This window comes from Neofelis nebulosa, chromosome 6, assembly GCF_028018385.1.
Source record: "Neofelis nebulosa isolate mNeoNeb1 chromosome 6, mNeoNeb1.pri, whole genome shotgun sequence".
NCBI lineage: Eukaryota > Metazoa > Chordata > Mammalia > Carnivora > Felidae > Neofelis > Neofelis nebulosa.
In genome coordinates this window covers 48,836,846-48,859,171 of record NC_080787.1, presented here as the reverse complement: position 1 = coordinate 48,859,171, position 22,326 = coordinate 48,836,846, and the positions used below count along the sequence as shown (strand labels likewise).

The window sequence follows — 22,326 nt, the reverse complement described above, 5'->3', positions numbered from 1 at the left end:
TTCTTCCTCCAATTCTGTCATGATTCATGTTCTGAAATTTGGCAAGATCTTGAACTTCTCTGAGCCTCATTTCTTCATTCATTCAGAAAACATTTATCTTGGGTCTGTTTCATGCAAATAAACTTGAGGATCCAGAGACAGTTATGAAGGAAGACAAACAAGACAAGGTCTTTGGGAATCGGAAGTCTAACTACGGAAGATGGAAAATATAAAGGGTATACATTAATGCTATAAGTATTCCCTCTGAGGTCTACAAAATATACTTTACAAACCTATGGCAAAAAGTCATAAGCTCTCCCTCCAGGGACTTTGGGGAGCATCACAAACAAGGTGGCATTTGGTGTGGATCTTGCCAGGACGTGAGGAAGAACAGTATTCCAGACAGAGAAATAGTAGGTCCAAAGCAGGAAGCATGAAACAGCCAGGCATGTTCGGAGATGACTGGGAAGGTCACGAAGTTGAAACAACAGGTGTGTGATGGAAAAGCAATATATGTAGCTCATCAGCTCTGATGCTCTGATGCCAAAATGAGGTGGGTTATGTGCCACAGGAAAGCAATGGGATTCTTCCATGGACGATGAGGAACCATCAAATCCTTTAGTGACAGCATCAGAAGTCATTTAAGAAAATTATTCTGGGGCGCCTGGGTGGCTCAGTCGGTTAAGCGTCCGACTTCGGCTCAGGTCATGATCTCACGGTCCGTGAGTTCGAGCCCCGCGTCGGGCTCTGTGCTGACAGCTCAGAGCCTGGAGCCTGTTTCAGATTCTGTGTCTCCCTCTCTCTCTGCCCCTCCCCTGTTCACGCTCTGTCTCTCTCTGTCTCAAAAATAAATTAAAAAACGTTAAAAAAAAAAAAAAAGAAAATTATTCTGCCAACAGTGTAGAGGGTAGGAAAGAAGGCAGAGATGAGGGCCAGGAAGCCAGTGGGGAGGCCATTCCTTAATCCAGGAGACCAATCATAAAGCCAGGACCATGGCAACGGCATTCGGATGGATTTAAAAAGAACCCAATGACCAAAAGAGCAAGAAGAAGGGATGAAGAAGTGACCACTATTAAAACTTAGGTTTAGAAGAGTAAGCAAAAGTTTAGGAAAGACAGCATTCATGAAAAAGGTAGTAGAGAAAAACGTGAGGTGGATGTTTCTAGACTAAGCATCCGGGTGGGTTGGGGTGACCTTAATCAAGAGAGGAAGTACAGAAGGAGAAGCAAGTCTGGAAGACAAGAGAAACAAAAGAGATAGCTGAGCTAATATTCAGGTAGTACAGGGGCGCCTGGGTGGCTCAGTTGGTTAAGCGTCCGACTTCGGCTCAGGTCACGATCTCGCGGTCCGTGAGTTCAAGCCCCGCGTCGGGCTCTGTGCTGACAGCTCGGAGCCTGGAGCCTGTTTCGGATTCTGTGTCTCCCTCTCTCTGACCCTCCCCCGTTCATGCTCTGTCTCTCTCTGTCTCAAAAATAAATAAACGTTAAAAAAAAATAATAATAATAATATTCAGGTAGTACATACCTGGAAAAATATGTCTCAAGAGTTATGTATTTCCATTAATGTGAATTTTCTCCCAAAGCACTCGTATCAGCTTTCAGCTTTCAGTAGTCGTCAGCATTTTTTTCTATAAAAGCCACACTACTGTCATGGCTGTGGACCACATGGGGCCATAAATGCTTTATCCTTCTGCAAAAGCCTCCCAGAGCTGTATCATCACAAGAGTGAAGGCTCAGAAGTGAACAAGCCCAGCATAAAAGTGCATAATAACTAATCGTTATAAAACAACTCTTAGATGATCAAAAAGCGTAAGTCTCATCACCTAAGAATGATTTCTGAACTACAGATGTCAATAAAAGCATTAAATTTGAATTTGGTACAATATAAACCCTCATAATTATGCTCCTTGATGAGTAATAATTCCATTTTCTTTTCACAAAATGAGGATATTAAAGTGAGAAATATTTTAAATTTTTTTTAACGTTGATTTATTTTTGAGACAGAGAGAGAGAGACAGAGCATGAACGGGGGAGGGGCAGAGAGAGAGGGAGACACAGAATCGGAAGCAGGCTCCAGGCTCTGAGCCATCAGCCCAGAGCCCAACGCGGGGCTCGAACTCACAGACCGCAAGATGGTGACCTGAGCTGAAGTCGGAGGCTTAACCGACTGAGCTACCCAGGCGCCCCCTAAAGTGAGAAATTTTAAAGAGCGTTCTTACTCTGATCAACATGGTAGTGGAGGGATTAAAAATGTGGATTTCTTGACTCAGTGCCTTAATAATTACATTAAAATATGCACACTCATTCAACCAGAGATATTTTTCATTAGATCACAGGTTGGAGTTTTAGATTATTTTTTTTTTATTTACTTATTTTTGAATGTTTTTATTTCTTTCTGAGAGACAGGAAGGGAGAGAGAGAGAGAGAGGGAGAGAGAGAGAGAGAGAGAGAGAGAGACAGGATGTGAGTGGGGAGGGGCAGAGAGAGAGGGAGACACAGCATCTGAAGCAGGCTCCAGGCTCCGAGCTGTCAGCACAGACCTTGAACTCCTGAACTGCAAGAACCTGAGATGAAGTTGGCACTTAACCGACTGAGCCACCCGGGAGCCCCTGTGATTACTATTTCAAACTGAAAATAGTTATTTCAGATGAAAAAGGTCCGTGGTTTTTTTTGGTGCTTTTTACGTGTGTCACGTTTGACATTTGGTACCTCTCATTTATATTACATGTATTTGAAAGTAATTATCTATAACTCCTATGTATGGAAGAGTCATGAATTATTCTTTTCTAACATAAATAGAAAAACAAAAATGTCCTTGAGTAGATCTTCAAAAACTAAAAAACAGTAAGAAAACAGTAAAAAAAAAAAAAAAAAAAAAAAAAAACAGTAAGAAACCTGAAAGGGTATTTCCATCCTGTTTAGTTCTACATATTGGACAAAAAAATCTTTCTGGGGCACCTGGGTGGCTCAGTTGGTTAAGCATCCAACTTCAGCTCAGCTCATGATCTCACAGTTCATGATTTCCAGCCCTGCATCGGGCTCTATACTGACAGCCTAGAGCCTGCTTCAGGTTGTACGTCTCCTTTTCTCCCTGTCCCTACCCCACTCACACTCTCTCTCTCTCTCTTAAAAATAAACATTAAAAATTTTTTTAAAAAATCCTTCCACTTTTGGTTCCTTACATTTTACTTTCTTTCTTGTGTTACATGCCTTTTCTCTATATTCACTTCATTTCTTGCTGGAATGTATCTTTTTAAACTTCCTTTTTTTTTTTTTTTAAGTTTATTTATTTATGTTGAGAGAGAGAGAGAGAGAGACCCAGCAGGGGAGGGGCAGAGAGATGGAGAGAGAGAACCCAAGCAGGCTCTGGGCTGTCAGCACAGAGCCCACCGTGGGGCTCAAACCCACAAAGTGTGAGATCACGACCTGAGCCAAAATCAAGAGTCTGACATTCAACCGACCGAGTCACCGCGGCACCCCTTTTTAAACTTCCTTTGATGAAGAGTCTGCATTGAAAACTCTTAAACTTTGAATGTCTAAAAATATTCTTACTTTATTCTCATTTTGGATGATTCAATGAATGAGTAATGATCAAAGCATCAGTGTTTCCTTTTTTTAAATGTTTATTTACTTTTGATAGGGGGGAGAGGGAGGGGCAGAGAGAGAGGAAGACAGAGGATCTGAAATGGGCTCTGTGCTGACAGAGAGCCCGACGTGGGGCTTAGGCTCACAAACTGCGAGATCATAACCTTAGCCGAAGTCAGATTCTTAACCAACTGAGCCATCCAGGCACCCTAAGGCAGCAGTGTTTCTATTCAAAGGGTGATTTGTTTATAATTTGGTTCTTGGACAGAAAGAGACTTGCACCAAGTAAGTTTTGAAATGGCTTTCATGGAGGAGATCCCACAAGAAGGACAGCAGGCAAAAAGAACCAAGGCACAGGGAGCTCAGGTGAATGAGGCAGAGCGTCTCAGGCACAGCCAGCATTTTGGAGGAAAGCAAGATCTTCTGGATAAATCCATCGGGGAGGAGTCAGCACTTTCTATATTTAGGACAAGCACACCATGACCGTGATGACCATGTGTAGCAGGCACACAGTTAGCAGTCATGAAACCAGGTTGGCACGGGGGTAATAACTATGTTTTGCACTACAATTGAATGTAAACAGCACCGGAGCCCTATTTGAACCAATGATGGAAAATTTGCCCATACAAGATCAACTCATCGATTTTCAGTTTAAACTAGGTCTCTTTTTTTTTTTTTTTTTTTTTTTTTAATTTTTTTTTTTCAACGTTTTTTATTTATTTTGGGACAGAGAGAGACAGAGCATGAACGGGGGAGGGGCAGAGAGAGAGGGAGACACAGAAGCGGAAACAGGCTCCAGGCTCCGAGCCATCGGCCCAGAGCCCGACGCGGGGCTCGAACTCACGGACCGCGAGATCGTGACCTGGCTGAAGTCGGACGCTTAACCGACTGCGCCACCCAGGCGCCCCTAAACTAGGTCTCTTTTGAGCAATTCAACATTTGCTCCTTCTTTTCCTCTTCCTTTCTCCCCAGGGATGATATCCTCGCATCAGAAGAGAGGCATGCAAGGCTAAGCCTCCAGCCATGCTACTTTCTGCTGCTCTGGACCATCACGGCTGGTCTTTGGGCCTTGGTGTTCAGCCTGCACATCTGTGCCCCACTCTTTTCTCTGGCAGCCAGGTCCACAGAGATCACACTGATTATTTTCTCAAAGTTAAAAAACTACCCAGATCAGGTCCGGTCTGCAACTTCCCAGGGACATGGGAAACTGCTCCTCTCTCTCCCTGCTCTGATTCAGAACACAATCTTTCTCTCCCCTAAGGTCCAGTTCTTGCTCGAAGAAGCCCAGTCTTCTTTTTGGAATCAGCTGGAAGCAGGACACCATTCAGCCATTTTGCATTGGCTTTGTGCATCTCCTGCTTTCCTTCATCAGTTATTCTCCCTCCCCAACCCCCACGCCCCAGAGCACAGAGACTCCCTGGACATTGGCAACCCAGTTCCCCTGGAGGTGACAGGACCTTCCATGGGTACTCAGGGGCAAGGAGCACTAAATGCTGAGATACCCAGCATTAGGGACCGTCACAAAACATCTGCATGACAAAGCCTGCACGGAAGTGAGGGTGCCACTCTCTTTCCAGCTATGAGACAATCCAAGACTGCTTAAGACTTTCAAAATTCTTGCCAGACTCTTCAAGAGGGAACCCCTTCAAAGACAAGGCTGAGATAGAAATTGCTGCAAGACAATTGCAGGGGGAGGGGTGACTCAGAGACTGCTAACCGATTTAGAGAATTTCTATATGGAAACATGAAATCTTAAAGACCAGATGTGTTCTGGGGGAAAATGAATGCTTGCCACAACTGGAACATAATGCCCAAGAAGGGGCCTTTAATGGTATTTACTCATACGCATTGTCTAATGCATAGTAACTTATAAGGCCTGCTTTGCTATGGACAGAGTTTTCATTTTGTTGTTAAATAGATTTAATTTGTACTTTCCTATACAAAACTCTCAAAAGAACAGAATCATTCTCCATCATTCCATTCTTTTATTTTTGAGACAGAGGGAGACAGCGTGAACAGGGGAGGGGCAGAGAGAGAGGGAGACACAGAATCTGAAACAGTCTCCAGGCTCTGAGCTGTCAGCACAGAGCCCGACGCGGGGCTCGAACTCACGGACTGCGAGATCGTGACCTGAGCCGAAGTCGGACGCTTAACCGACTGAGCCACCCAGGCGCCCCTCATCATTCCATTCTTTTAAAACAATGACATATAATTTGAAAAATACCAACAATAGGAAATAATGGCTTTGACTTCTCAACAGTCAGGTGTTCTTGAATGTAGCCTTTCAGAACTCAATGTGCATTTCTTTTGGAGGAATACACTGGACACCTATTATGATTATTGCTATTAATAATTTGCCTAGCCATCCCCACAGCACTCACATATGTCTGGAAACTGCTTATGTCATTCATGTTTACTGTTCATGCAGCCATTTTGAAGATGGGCCAGGCCAGAGCTGACCCTGTCTGGGCCAACCAGTCCTCACCCCAGGGACTTTCAGGCTTCGATAGGAGGAAGGGAATGGGAGTCACTCATTTCTAGAGAAGCTGAAAAAGAAAGCCACCCATAGCAGTAATTTCTGACTTTGGTTGCACATTCCCAAAAGAACTTTTTAAAAAATTGCCAATTTCTAGACTCCAGTCTAGACCCATTGAATCAGAATTTCTGGCAGTAAGGCTCAGCACTAATATTTCTCCAAAACTATTTATTTTATTTTGAATAATTTCGTTACTACTGGAAAGTTGAAAGAATTATTCAGTGAACACTAATATACCCCTTCACTTAGATTACATTAATTATTAATATTCAGAATGAGTGAGTTTTTAAAAACTCCCCAGCTGATACTAATATACAGAAATGAGATCACCCCCCCTCCCCGCCCAGCGATCTGTAATTGAGAAGAATCCAACTACAAAAAAGAAGGACAGTACAAAATGAAGCAGATACACCAAGAAGGAAAAAGATTTTAAAACAAGAGAGTCCTGGTAATGCTCAGAATTTTGTATTTCATGCCCTGGGTTCCACGAGATACCCTAGTATCTTTATAATAAAATCACCTTTTGGACTTAAAGTAGTATGATTTAGGAGCCTGTTCAGTGCAATCAAAAAATTCAAGAAAAATATGCAAAGGCAGTGTGATTCTACAGACTCTCCCCTAACTAAAAATGAAACCAGAGTTTATTGACTTGAGAGATCAAATACATTAAAACACATAGACGCATGCACGCACGCATGCACACATGCACTTAAGTCATGAATTCCCAAGATAACGGGATCACAGATAATGCCACATGCTAACCTAGGGTTCCGTGGAAGAAGCCACTGGTGTTCTAAAGCAGACTGTTTTTCCACTGGTGAATTAAGTCCCGTCTTGTACAATGCAGACACAGTACCAAAGGGGGGGGGGGGTGGCTGTGGGAGTACCCTGCCCCAATGGTGGGAACTAAGTATTCTATCAGTGAGGTGGTTCAGAACCACCAGAACATGCTGATAATAAAAGCGAGACTGAATTTTAGTTGGTTCTATTATTTTTTTAAGACACAGTTAGAAATATTATTCTCCATAGATATTGCAATCCATTATCTCCTGGACCAGGAACATACCACTTTCACCCCAGACCCTGTGCCTCTGCTCCCTGGTCCAATTTTAAATATTTATTTACTTTTGAGAGAGAGAGAGAGAGTGCAAGCAGGGGAGGGGCAGAGAGAGAGGGAGACAGAGGATCCAAAGTGGGCTCTGCGCTGACAGCAGAGAGCCTGATGTGGGACTCGAACCCACGAATCGCGAGATTCACGAGCTGAGCCAAAGTCAGAGGTTCAACTGCCTGAGCTACCCAGGTGCCCCATTCGTGATCACGTTTTAGAAAGACCAAGCTGTCACCAGGCTTGGAGCTGTTCCTCCGCCCCCCACCCCCCCAATCTCAATACATTTGAATAAGAGTTGTGGTTTGTATTACAGATGCTCATTCATTTTGAAAAAAAAAACAAAAAACAAAAAAAAAACTATGATGCTGTAACTGTATATCATGCAAATACAGGGTTTGGACCAGTGCCATTTTAGGATACTAGCCCTACAGGCATAACGTACAAGTTTTGCAGTCTTTTAAGGCTAATTATTTGCCCTGCAATGTACTTGAAATCATTTCTCTGAGCTACAAATAAGTTGATGTTTCCAAACTAGAGAATAAAAACAAACTCTGAAAGAGATTTAACGCAGTTAACCAGAGATAGTGTGAGATGAATTCAAGCCTCACTCTTTCATCTGTGAGTTTACTGTAGAAACACACACTTTGTCAAAATTCAACAGATAGGAGTTTTTAAGCAAAACTAAACTCTCAAAATTCACATTCAAGAAATAGCGATAAAGAATCCTTCTGGAAAAGGCAGGAAGAGCTAAGCAGCCACCACAGTAATTTACAGCAGGATGTGAAAGTCAATGGAAACAGAGGGGTTTGGGCATCCCCTGCCCACTGTGGAGATTGACACAATGCAGAAGAGCTTATGAGCTGGGAGAAATGTCCCCAAAGTTTACAAGCCTCATGAGAAAGTCTGATCTGAGGAAAGTAAGATTCAGGATCAAATTCTCAATGCCATAGGTTAGTCGTTGGAAGTGCAGGATCTTTTTTGTAAAAGTGTAAAAATACTCCGGTTTTCAGAGAGACTTTGAAAGCTGGTGATATCCAGTAATAAGTAAAATTATAGAGAAAACATCACAAAGGTTGATGAGGGGAAATAATGATTTAATAAACAGTGAATTCGCTTCTGTTATTTGCACTTAATCATGTTGAGGCCATTAGAAAACAAAATGATGTCTTCAAAGAATCCAATTTCCTGGACTCTGATACTTGGATGGAATCCGAGGAGCAGAGGGTAATAAAAACAAAATATTTTCTTACCGGACTGGAGCTCTAAATGAATTATGTCAAGTGCCTTCAAATGATCAAATTCTTTTTTAATACTTATTCACTGTGTATGTTATTAATTAAATCCCAAATTACAAAGCCTCTAAAGTGTAGCATCATAACACATGGCTCATCTCTGAAATCCTCTCTGAAGGAAGTCACTGGAGGGAGAAGGAGGACGTGGGAGTACTCACTGTGGCTAGCCAACAGCAAAGTCACCGGCACACTTGCCCCACTCCGTGGCAGCTGAAGACACAGGTGTCAATGGCTCTCCTCCGTTGTATCTGGCAACAAATCAGCAGGCTCCTGTACCTCTGACCAGTCAATTTAGCCCCGAATGGCGGATACTCAAGCTGAGGCATTCAGGCTGGGCCCTGCCCTAGCGCCAGCCCCATATACAGGGGCCCCACAGCCCGACAGACGAGTCCTGCATAGGAGTAGCTCCTGCAGTGGGAGGGGCACAGTACCGGAGAATGGATGAGTCACAAACTAGATGATACACTCACAGACTCTCACAATAAGCAAAGGCTTCCCTTTTTGGCAATGGATCCAGGACTACAGTGGTGGCTCAGGATCCTTCGTTCTTGACTATAGCTATTGACATCCTTACGAATCTGCCTCAGCCTGAAAATGGGGAATGGAAAACACAAGTATCTATGCCTGGAGCTCTGTCTTTGGCTAACTTTCTGGTCACTAGGATTATGGGACTATGGGTCTCTGCTTGTTTCTGGTTGTCCCTAGATCCAGGCACAAGGTAGCACTGTAGTTCCTAATGTCTCTGTGGGTCGATGGGGTCATGCATGTTTTTGGCCATGGTGACGAGCAATTCAAAATGGTAGCCTGGGTCACTGAATGACTGTGAAAAGCAGAAGGCCTTGCTGACCTCTGATGGGCATGAGCAAAAGTTACTCCTCATTGTTCTTGGTCACTGAAATTTGGGAGCCATTTGTTACCTCAGCATAACCCAGCTTCTATTCACTGACACAAGGACCAAGGTATTTGGAAGGCAACATGGGCAGTGATGTATCTTTCTAACTTCAAAACACTCTAATTTTTTTATCTTTTTCAGCATTCATGGGCTTGCTAGCTCTCCCAAGCTTGTGTTTCAAAAACCACACTTATGTTTATTTACGGAGTGGCATTTTTCAAAACCCTAAGAAGTTCTTATAGTGTTGTGGAGACATCCTTATTTTTAATCCCAGCAGCAAAGTCACCAGCACATTTGCCCCACGTTTGCTTCCTGGCTAGTTCTTGATCTTCTAGGGCATGGCAAGAGATTTGAGAATCCCCTTTGAGGCTGAAATCCACTCGAGTCCATCCATCGAATGGGAAAATCCAGCATTTTTGTTGTGTATATACAATGTGCCCAATGTGCCATATAGTGGTGGATATATTGCCTTACATGAATATGACCCCTGATGTCTCAGGGCTCACGGTCTAGTTTGGAAGAGAAGAGACCTACACGTGAAAGTGGACAAGGCCTTCTCTGTTGACAGCTGAAGCAGTTAGTCCAGTGCAGGGGAAAGTTGATGGAGGCTGGGGGTCAGGGCCGCTTCCTGGAGCATGCAGGGCTGGGCCAGGGCACATCCATTCATATGGATGAGCAAAGTTTGGGCAGCAGGAAAGAATGAGGCTTGTTCATAGTTCATTTGCTCAGCAAACTTTTATTGAGCCCCTACTAGAGACCAGGAATGTAAAGGCTGGAAGTGTTCCCAGAGATCATCCAAGCCCAACCTCACGCTGCACACGGAGAAACCAACTCGGCTCTTCCTACCTGGAGCTCTTACCTTTTTAAAAGGTAAGTCCTGGCCTAAACTAAATAAAGCAGCGCTCACAAGCATGCCTCCAGCCTCATCACCAGTCATGCCCTGCCTCACGTGTTGCACGCTGGTGATGCCTTATTGTTTTCATCATGTTTCAAGGGTCCAGGCCTCTGGGCATACTGTGTCCTATGCCTAGGACAACTTACCCACTTCTGTTCGCTGGCTAACTCCTTGTCCCGAGTGAGGATTCAAACTCACTGTCTCTTTCTTGAGCAAGTCTCCTCCAGAGCCTGAGGTGAAATGAGTACGTTTCCTTCTGCACACATCTTTATGGCTAATTTTGCGATGGCGGAATCTGAACCTTCCCTTCTGAAGTCATCTTCATCAGAGTTGCAACCTAGCCTGTTTTGTCCATCTTGCTCTAGCTGCCAAATTGGTTCACATCCCTTTTCCGTTCTATTAGCCTCTTCTGCAGCCTGAAAGGCATCCGGCTATCCCCACCCACAGCTTCACCTGGATGACTCACTCCTCACTCTCATCCCCAGTCTCCTCCACTGCTGGACCTTCCAGGACCAACTAGCCCGGCCCTGTTCCCTGCTTCACACCGCTGTGATCCGTGGCACACAAGACCGGCACCACCTCATCATTTAGGTTTCAGTTCAAATATCATCTCCTCGGAGAAGCACTCCCTGATTTGGCGGTCATTATTTACCCGTACAAGGCCATTCTGTCCTTTTCCTTGCCCAAAACCCACATCTGATGACTCATGATTATTTTTAATCAACTATGCCAATACGGGTCCCCTTTGCTAGTCACCGAATCAAATGTGGGCAGGTGACTGTGTTCAGTGAGTTTCAGGGGAAAGTCCACTGGGAGATGACAGAGTTCTAGGAAGAAGTTTCTCCTGATAAAATGAGGGAGCTACTGTAGGAGGAAAAAAGTTAACTTTTCTCCTTTCCCCTACCTCCTTCTCTCTCTGGTTCTGGGAGCCATAAGAAGATGTGATGTCTGCAGCTATGGCAGTCATCTTGAAAACACGAGGCTGAAGAAAATGAGGAAAATACCAACATGCTAAGGAGTGGAAATGAATGGAAAAAAGCCTTGACCCTTAATGACTCCACTAAATTACTGAAATCAATAGCATCTGCCTTTTTTAAATAGTTAAGGCTCCTAAGTCTTATGCCACTGTTAGGTTTTCTATCACTCATAGCCAAAGTAGTTTAACTGATACTCCTAACTCCCTATCTTAAGTAGCACCCCAATCATTCTCTATTATATTCCATTTATTTTCCTAGTATATATCACTAGTCAAAATTATCGTGCTTATTGGGATGCTATCGGTTAATTGTCTTCCCCCACTAGAAGGTAAAGACCCTGGGGGCAGGAACCTTGTCAATTTTATCACTGCTATATTTCCAGCACCTAGAATGGTGCCTGGCACTTTGTAGGAGCTCAAAAAATGTGTTACCCAAGTGATTAGATGAATGAATACCTCTGGGGACAACTCTGTTTCTTCTCTGTCTCATAGCAGACTGTGAGCTCCTTTAGATCAGAAATCCAGATTGATTGATAATACATTTTTTCTATTTTTATGTTTTGAGAGAGAGAGAGCATGAGTGGGGGAGAGGGGCAGAAGGAGGGGGAGGGAAGGAGGGAGGGAGGGAGAGAGAGAGAGAGAGAGAGAGAGAGAGAGAGAGAGAGAATCTTAAGCAGGTTCCATGTTCAGGATGGAACCCAGCGTCGGGCTTGATCCCACAGCCCTGGGATCATGATCTGAGCTGAAATCAAGAGGCAGATACTGAACCAACTGAGCTACTCAGTCACCCCAGATTCTATTTTTTCCCCCCAAAACAGACTGTTTGAAATACGGCAGGTAATTAGTAAACATTTAACGAATAGTGACATGTACTCTCTAGACCCTTCTTAGTAACCACACTCCAGTTGGGATACAACTGGTGAGTTTCCAATATGGGACACCTTGGTAAAGGAAATCCGGACTATTGTTTCATGATAGTTAATCTTACAAGAAAATTTTATGATAACGTCTTAACCCGGCAAAATATCTTAGGGATTGGCCTCGTAGACCAAACTTCCAGATGGAATACTTCCAATAATGAAGAGCAGATCACCTGAGGAACCAGTGCTCACTGTGACATATCAATTACATTATTCCCCGAGTGAGCTCAAATAGGCTTCTTTGCAATTGACAGCTATTGACAACTGTCACGCTGTTATCTATTTATGTTGTCTGTGAAACCCAACCCCAAAAGAAATGCCTTTTCCATGTCTGCACACAAGCAGATGAACCTGGCAGGGATAAACTGTCATATGTCACTGACTCTAAGATGCCACAGATTCTAAGATTCCCATTATTTTATGACCCACTAAGAAAAAGCAAAGCTGATGATGAAACTCTAAACAATGATATAAGTCTATGGAAGTGTCAGCCGAGAGAAGGAGGCAAAACTGAAAAAGAACAAAGACCTTTATTTGTGGCCTCAGAATTGCACTTGGGGGGAGCACAGATTCCAGAGTAACCGGAAAAGTGTCCCACTCTTGTGGGAAAAGGAAGGGGGGGGGGGTTATGAGAGAGAAGGATAGGGTAATTATACGGGTTAAATACAGAAAGGGGAAAAAATTAATTTGGTTCCAGCCAGTTGACCCACTTTTGATTACTGTGTTATTTTATTGGTGCCATCAAACAAAACTGTCCCTGGCATGTATTAATTAAATGTACTGTCCTCACATGATCACAGCACCAGTTGCTTTGTTGAAACTTTATGAGCAACTGCTTGTGGAACAGGTGCTGCTTCTGGCCCAGTTCAAGAGTCCATTGGTTGGAAAGGAAGATGGGGTTTCAAAATGGAGTCTCTCCTGTCCTGAAACTCTATACAATCCCATAATCCCCCTTTCTTTTAAATTTTTTTTTTCAACGTTTTTTATTTATTTTTGGGACAGAGAGAGACAGAGCATGAACGGGGGAGGGGCAGAGAGAGAGGGAGACACAGAATCGGAAACAGGCTCCAGGCTCCGGGCCATCAGCCCAGAGCCTGACGCGGGGCTCGAACTCACGGACCGCGAGATCGTGACCTGGCTGAAGTCGGACGCTTAACCGACTGCGCCACCCAGGCGCCCCCCATAATCCCCCTTTCAATGAAGTTTTTTTCTTAGGAAACGATCAGAGATCAACATTGTTCCCTCCTGGCCAGAGTCTGCTCTGTTCTGGACCTTAGGTAAGAAGCCTGTTTCATCTCTCATTACCCACTCAGTCTTGGTCTTGAAAACAGCTGTTTTGTGAAACAGTTTGTCTCATTTTAGGAGGTGGTCCCGCAGGGAGGCTCCCAAAGTTAGGCCTTTCCTGTACAAGTAATCAGGTAACTAACAAGAGGCATTTCTCTGGAAACAAAAGAAAAACAAAGTTTAATGTTTGGAGCAAATGATAAAACCCAGTGTCTGAGTCGTGAGCACCGCCAGTAGGAGGTTTCTAGTGTTGGGCTTGGAGCATCTTCAGATGCAGTGAGGGCTGTCACTGTAGTCTGACAGGCATGCCTGGTCTTCAGTTTGAATGTCTCTGGTGATCTTTTGTATAAACATGGGCCTTTTGGGCAATTTCTCTGAAGTTTACCTCAAGTCACCTGGCTTCTGTTTGCAGAGCTTCTGGAAAGAGGGAAGTTTCCGTTCTCAATGATTCCAGCTCAAAAGAATGGGAGAAAATTGGAGACCTTAGCTTGGAGAGTCATAACCAGATATTTGAGGAAGCCAAAGAATTCAGGATCCAGCCCAATTTTAGAGGCAAACAACAAAACCCTCAAAGACGATCAAAACGAGAATCTAACATCCATAAAGGTGTGTTACTGAAACATGATTTTTCTAAAATCACGCTCATTACTACCAAAGACAGCCAAAATAAGACTACTTTGTAAGTCTGGTTTCAACAAACTTGGCCTGATTATTTACTTAAGCACAGCAAGAATAGTGATTGACCATATAGGTTCTTCTAAATTGGCTTTGCTAGAACTTTTCATAAAGAATTTCAGATTGAACTTTGAACAGCCTCTCAAGGATAAGAAGTCAAGCCAAATATTTGCCATCAGACTCACCTGCAATACCTATAGATTTGGGTGACTCTTCCCGAGGTCCCCCCAAATATCCTGAGGTTCTTGAGCCTGCCAGGAAGTGACCTTCTTTACTTATCTGGTGAGACTCCCAGAAACCCTATAGGCAAAGTATCAGGCAGATTTTTTGAAGGGGTTCTATGGGCTTCATGCTTCATAAAGTCAACCTCAGTTCCTTAAAGCTGTATGGTCATATCTGAGTCTATGCATGCCTCTCTCAAATATGACATTCCAGGAGTACCTGGGTGGCTCAGTCGGTTGAGCATCTGACTTCGGCTCAGATCATGATCTCATGGGTGGCGAGTTCAAGCCCGTGTTAGGCTCTGTGCCTGGAGCCTGCTTTGGATTCCGTCTCCCTCTCTCTCTGCCCCTCCCCCACTCATGCTTTGTCTTTCTCTCTCTCTCTCAAAAATAAATATTAAACAAAAAAAATTTTAATGACATTCCAAAGTCTTGGTAATATGACCAATGTTGCTAATGGAGTCATGTTACAAGGAGAACAGATTATTTTTCTTCCAAGATTTTATTTAAATACAAGTTAGTTAACATACAATGCAACATTTGTTTTAGGAGTTGAATTTAGTGATTCATCACTTACATCTAACATCCAGTGCTCATCCCAACAAGTGCCCTCCTTAATGCCCATCACCCATTTAGCACCTCTCCTCCAGCAGCCCTCAGTTTGTTCTCTGTATTTAAGAGGCTCTCATGGTTTGCTTCCCTCTCTGTTTTTATCTTATTTGATTTTTTCCTTTCCTTCACCTGTGTTCACCTGTTTTGTTTCTTAAAATCCATGTATGAGTGAAATCATATATTTGTCTTTCTCTGAGTGACTTCTTTCACTTAGCATAATATACTCTAGTTCCATTCACGTCATTGCAAATGGCAAGATTTCATTCTTTTTGATTGCCAAGTAATACTCCATTGTATATATATATATACACACCACATCTTCTTTTTCCATTCATCAGTCAGTGGACATTTGGGCTCTTTCCATAGTTTGGCTATTGCTGATAATGCTGCCCCTTTGACTCAGTATTTTTATCCTTTGGGTAAATACCTAGTAGTACAATTGCTGGGTTAACACAGTTAGATAAAGAAGAGAAGAGGGGAAAAAAACTAATTTGGGGCTGTCCAGTTGGCTCCCTTCTGATTACTATCTCATTGTTATATATGGTAGCTCTATCTTTCATTATTACATACGGTAGCTCTATCTTTAACTTTCTGAGGAAAACTCCAAACTGTTTTCCAGAGTGGCTGCGCCAGTTTGCATTCCCACCATCAGTGAAGAGAACAGATTCTTACTGAACTTAACGCAAATAATTATAACTGCCCTGAAAGTAAGAACACTCACCGAGTTTTCAAATCCTAGAGGGATCAGGTAGGGAGAAAAAGAGAAATGTCTTATGTTTGTTTACGAAGGAATATTTTACCAAATTTCTGTAAGTCGTAGACAGCTTAAGAGAACACATTTGCTAAAATCTAGAAAAGCAAACGTTAGGGAACCGGCAAGGTTTCAAGCAAAAGTCACAGAAATTATTAACTACCCTCCTCAGTCCATTCAGCCCGTCATTAATTCTTGTTCTGTTGGAACCTAGTTGTACCACTAGTTTCAGAAATTCTCCATTTAGTTTTCTGATCTTAAAGGTATTAGAAGCCTGTATTTGTCCAAAGTTTTTCCCAAGAATCTCCTTGAAAACGGAACACTTTTGCAAGAGCATCAGGGTGAGACAGTAACTGCAAATGACAAAAGACTCAAAAATGGTCATGGTTACAGATCCAGTGAGAGTTCACTGTAATGCAAATGAGAAGGAAATATGGTAATTTCTGTGACACACAACACTTCAATAATTAGAATTAACAAGTGGTAACATTATACCAAACATATCAAAAATTTAGGAATTTCATGTAATTTCTAGAACAGTGATATTAATAGCATTCACCTATACAGTATAATCTAAAAAGGTTTATCTTCATTTATCTGACAATGCTTTCCATGTAATTTAACATAGCAAATAAATAAACCTAATTAGTTAAAAAGACTTCATTTAGAACTTGAATTTGGGGAATTTTGTTAAAAATATCAGAAGATTTTAAAGCACATGCCTAAATAGGATCACAGATCATTGCAAAACTTAATACTTAATTATCCATCTAGCCAAGGTGACAATAGAAAATTCTAAAGGCAAGGGGCTCCTGGGTGGCTCAGTTGGTTAAGCGTCTGACTTTGGCTCAGGTCATGATCTCATGGTTCATGAGTTTGACCCCTGCATCGGGCTCTACTCTGACAGCTCAGAGCCTGGAGCCTGCTTCAGATTCTGTGCCTCCCTCTCTCTCTGCCCCTCCCCGACTTGTGCTCTATCTCTCTCTGTCTCTCAAAAATAAATCAACATTAAAAAAAAACAAAACTTTTTTTTACAAAAAGCAAATTCTAAAGGCAAATACTGAAGGTCACATAGTTGTTAGTAAAACTTCACTTTTTATTTTTATTTTTTTGAGAGATACATAGAGAGCAAATTGGGGAGAAGCAGAGAGAGGGAGTCAGAAGCCCAAGCAGGCCCTGCACCATCAGCACAGAGTCTGATACGGGGCTCAAACTCACGAACACAAGATCATGACTTGATTAGAAGTCAATAGTCAGACACTTAACTGGCTGAGCTACATAGGCGCCCCAAAACTTCTTTTAGTATTAAGATTCAGTTTTCATTCCCAAAGACCTGATCAAGACAAAACACGGTAACTTTGTTTTTCTAGGCAGATTACATTAAAAATGAAGAAAAATCTGTTAGCAATTTCTTACTAAGGGCAGACCAATAATCTAAGAAAATTTTGTCATTCTAACAGAGAAAAATGAAATTTTAATCTTGCACCACTGTACTTTTGATATCAAGAAAACCAAAACAGCTCCTTCATTACAATCTTCGTCAGTGATAACCATGCATAAAATTCTTTCCCAAAGATGCCTTTTCAACGAACTTTCTACAACTTTTTTTTTTTTTTTCCATTCAGATTTTGCCTGTGTGTTTCCTCTTAAAACAACCAGCCTCACTTTAGGATAAAATTACTCTTTTCCCTCAGCAAAAAATGCATCTCCATTGCTCCTACTTTTCTTACCAAAAAGTACACATCTTATTCTTTCTCCATACAAAGATGGTTCTCTCATCATTTCTAGTTTTATTATATTTTTTAGAATTTTTAACTCTTAGAAACCTTAATTACTAACAAAAGCTAAGAAGTAAGCAATTGTGAACTGTTATACCAGCCTTCTTTATATTGGCAAATTTATGAATACATTTCACAATTTTTAGAAACAAAGGCCTTCTTATAGTACATTTCTCAACATGGCAGAAAACATGCTTATTAATTGAGTTTCTCTGTAATAGGAAGTGGAAAGGAGATAAACCCATGGTTAGGAATGTTGCAGTATTTCATCATCTTTGGAAATAACCTAAATATTTAAGGATTATCCATCACGCAATTTAACCTGGCAAAACTAAGCTTTTAAAGTTACCAAAAAATTACTTGGAGAAACTTAAGCAGCACAAAAGTTGCTGAAAAATTGTTATAAACTTTATCTTACTTATATTTATCTAATTCATTTATTCTCCGTAATTATTCTCAGATTAGTTAGGAAAATTTCATGAGACATTAAACAGTTAACTGAAAGGGCGGGCCTACGCCGGCCGACTCCATCTTGTTCTGTGTCCGTCACCTAGACCACGCCTCCTCCCCTTGAGTAACCTCCCGCTCACCCGTTCAAACTTCCTGATCAACACACGCCCAGCGACCTGCGTAACAGGACTCCGACCCTTCCCCAGCCAATCGGCCGAGGCCACGACCCTTCCCCAGCCAATCGGCTGAGGCCACAGCCATTACCTCACCAACTGCCCCTAGGCCCCAATAAAACCTTTGTCCTTTTGAAACTCGCTCTCTCTCTCCGGTATCTCACTGGTATCTCACTGCTGCATCGGTGCAGGTAGGGGATTGAGTTCGAGCTAGCTCGAATAAAGGCTCTTTTGCTTTTGCATCGGACTCGGCTCCCCAGTGGTCTTTGGGGATCATGAATTCTGGGCATAACATTAACCATCGCCTGTAAGTTATCTTTCTTGCTGACAAATTCTGTAACAGAGATAGAATGAGCTTGTTTGACTTTGGGTAAACCTAAGTAGAATAAAAAGTAATGTGGGAAACAAAGGCAAAAGAAAAAAATTAAATTTCCTTGCAATTTACATCCCATTGACAAGTCCTTGAGACAGGCAGAGTGGACCTTCCTCTAGAAGTTCAGCTGCCTCCATGAGCTTTGCTAAGGGCAAAAGGCAATCTTAGCCTGATCCCCCAGGATTCTCTGAGTCTACTTTATTATTATTTTTTTAAGTTTATTTATTTTGAGAGAGAGAGAGAAGGAGAAAGCGAGTGAGCAGGGGTGGGGCAGAGAGAAGGGCAGACAGAATCCCAGGTAGGCTCTGTGCTGTCAGCTCAGAGCCCATTGTGGAGCTTGATCTCAGGAATCTTGAGATCATGACCTGAGCCAAAATCAAGAGTCAGACACTTAACCGACTGAGCCACCAGGCACCCCATAGTCTACTTTAAACATATAGAAATTCCTTTGGAAACTTCCTTTATCTCAAACCCCCAATCTGTATGTTGGCAGACATACTCCAAGCATATGGCCCCCTGATATACATCTGAAGGGCCTCATGACTGAGGTTTTGCTAAACAGTAACAAACGACCCTTTCCTAACAATAGCTAGCCGCCTCAGGGCCCTGGAAACCTTGTTTCCAAAATATCTTGGAGGTGTAAGCCATCCCTAACCCCCTCCCAACTTGAAGGTATATAATCAGTCGCCTGTCACAACCCCAGTGCAGCATTCTCTGCCTGAGGGTCCTGTCCATGTGCTTTAATAAAACCATCTTTTTGTACCGAAGACATCTCAAGAATTCTTTCTTGGCCGGCAGCTCTGAACCCCAACATTTCCACGTGAAAAAGAATTATAATGCTGACAACTCTAAAAACACGCCAGTGTCAATTCAACCAACAAACTTCAATTTGCTTTTATTTATTAAAGGTTAATCCAGATCACATGAATTTGAAACTCACTTGGGTTGGTCTCTATTCTAATTTTGAGAATTTAATTTATACAAGTGCTTAACTTTAAGCTAATTAACAGAGCTCTTTTACAAGCTAATTTTGGCAATACCATCCAGAGGTAGAAAATAGCACACATCCACATACAGACAGACACAAACAAAAAGCCTATAGCTATTTTGTCACCTTTTTAGCCACGAGACCGGGACAATGATGCAGAACTCACTAGTTTGTTTATAAAACAGTTGGATCCAAACTATTTTTCTGGCAGACAGAATAAGTTAACGTTACCTGTTCAGATGGCTAAAGCTTTTTTTTCTGCTAATATCTGTGGAGAAGACACTTAGGTTTTGTATTATCCTTGACAAGTAACCTTATAGAAGCTGTGGGCTAATTTGGGCAGGGATGCTGTATTTTTAAAAGGTCTCTTTTTTCCCTTTTGTATTTTTTTTTTCTTCAGTGTTAGGACTAGGGGATGATCTAGTTAAGGGTTCCCAGAGGGGTTACAAGACTTTTTAGACAAATGGGGGAGGTTTGGGATTGGTGAAAAGTATAGGTTGAAGGCCTTTGAATTATTTCTGGGATTGTATCTCTAGTTTTGCCAAGATTTGTAAGACAAAGACATTTTTAATCCTTTGAGGAATTGAGTTGCAATTTAAATAATACCATAAGTTGATCTATTCATCTGACTACATTATAATCAATTTCTTTCTTTCCCTCCAGGTACATAGTTCTAATTTTAATTTAGGGAGAAGGCTTTTAAAAATTTCTACTGGGGCTCCTGGGTGGCTCAGTCGGTTAAGCATTGGACTTCGGTTCAGGTCATGATCTCATGGTGGGTGGGTTTGAGCCCCACATCAGGCTCTGTGTTGACAGCTCGGAGCCTGGAGCCTGCTTTGGATTCTGTGTCTCCCTCTTTCTCCCTCTGTCCCTCCCCCGCTTGCCCTCTCTCTCAAAAATAAATAAACATTAAAAAAAAATTTCTATCAGGCTCTGAATATCAGCTTCCAATCTGGCCAACTTTTGACTACAGAGTTTTTTTTTGTTTTGTTTTTTTTTTTTTTTAATTCTTGTTGATTTTCAGTCAAGACAAACAGTAAATATTTCAGTATTTGAATATGACAGTATTCAATAAATAAGTACCCACTGTCTGGAAGACAGGTTGCCAAAGAGGGTGCAAAGGGTACTACCTTCCCAAGATCCAGAATCACCCCCAAAGATAGCCAGAAGAAAGAACTGACAACCTGCATGTTCAGGCAGGCAGACAAAATGAGACAAGTAGGAAGGCCACGGTTATTTCTCTTGAGCCCACAGGGTCTCGAGTGCCTTTGATGTGGTTTGAAGTTTGGGTCCATGAGCCAATGGCCAAGAAAGAATGCTTGAGATCTTTTCAGTGCAAAAAGGTGGTTTTATTAAAGCACAAGGACAGGACCCCTGGGCAGAAAGAGCTGCACTGGGATTGTGAGAAGCAATTGACTATATACTTGGGAGTTGGGACAGGTAAAGACAAAGCAAGTTCCCTGTAGGATTTTCATGTGCTACAGAAGAATCCCTGGATCCTGGAGGCCTAGCCATTGTCAAGGTAAGCTTGTTTTTCCCTCTAGCAAGGCACTAACGTTAAAATAATTGGGAGTTCCTGGAGGAATGTCATAGTCTACCTGCCTCAAGTATTTGTCAATGGGCTGCAGGTTATAAGGAAGTGTAGTTTTATCTACATGTCCTTTCGTCTGTTTGTTCTCCACATCATTCCCTCCAGAACAGTTTTGACCCTTAAGTGTTTAAGGTTGCCAAAGGTGGAAGGTCTTCTTTTCTGTAACTTCTTCCTGCTAGATAGGGCATAGAGAGGTCCCTACCTATGGGTCAACATTGGTGTGTTGTGGAATTTACATATAGGAGTTACCGAAGGCAGAGGCAGCCAGCCCAAGGTAGACGACATATACGAACCTCCTCAAGTAGAAAGGATGATCTGTCAGCTAGAAGTTATGACAGTGAAGGAGTCTTGTCACCAGGCAGGGAGACAGCAGAAAAGACCACGAAATAAGGTTACTATTATTAAGAGAAAGAGAAGCCTGAATAAATGACCTTTGACAGTTGGCCAAAATTTTCCTCCAGTCCATGAGCTTAACAATCACTAAAGGAAAGCGGGAGATCGTGTAAAGCACCAATTTCAGTATCCATGTCTTTTAGCAATCCTGTTACATTTTTGTGTTATCTGGGATACATACACCCTTCTGTTTTTTAGGATAGCACATTTTCCACCTTGTTCGGCAGTTAAAACACGTAATGCTACTTTGAGAGGCCTTTGAGGCCTTAATGGTGTTAGCCATCAGATACCCTGTTTGGTTTAGCAAGCAATCAGGTAATTAACAAGAGGCACTTTTATAGAAACAAAATAAAAAATATATAGGTTAATAGTTGGAGCAAATTATAAACCCAGTGTTTGGGTCTCAAATGCTACCAGTGAGAAGATTTCTAGGTGTCAGGCTTGAAGCATCCTCCTTTGGAGTGGTAACAGGCAGCGGGAATCAGAAGGGCTTTTCTGTTTTGTAATTCAAATGTTTCTGGTGATCCTTTTGAATGGCCCATTGTAAGAAGGAATTGTCAGTATAAACGGGAAAGGAGAATGAAAAAGAAAGGTACAGCTGGTGAGGGAGCCAAAGGCAAGCCTGGAGTAAAGCACAAGCTAACAACCCAACTGGTAAACACCCCCAGGTGGGATATGTGTGCATTCCTCAGGCACTCCTGGCTACTCAAGAACAGAGGAAAGGGGAAAACAAATGGTTAACTGATGGAGATCACAGTCATGCCGGACAGGAGTCTCCATCAGTTTACAAATGTCTTAGTGAATTACAAGGAAAAGGCCATCTCCAGAAACCTACAGACTCAGTTTCCTGGAGCC

The 22,326-nt window shown here is 42.3% G+C and overlaps 1 protein-coding gene across 1 annotated transcript in view; it reads right to left on the bottom strand.

The window, feature by feature from the left end:
• The window catches only part of LOC131514317 (adhesion G-protein coupled receptor F2-like), a 41,114-nt gene extending 32,218 nt beyond the window's left edge, over positions 1-8,896 (bottom strand). Inside the window, exon 1 of the mRNA XM_058734193.1 lies at positions 8,658-8,896. The gene's annotated coding sequence lies outside the window, so the exon portion shown is untranslated. The remainder of the gene's footprint in view (positions 1-8,657) is intronic.
• Positions 8,897-22,326: the final 13,430 nt, after the last annotated feature.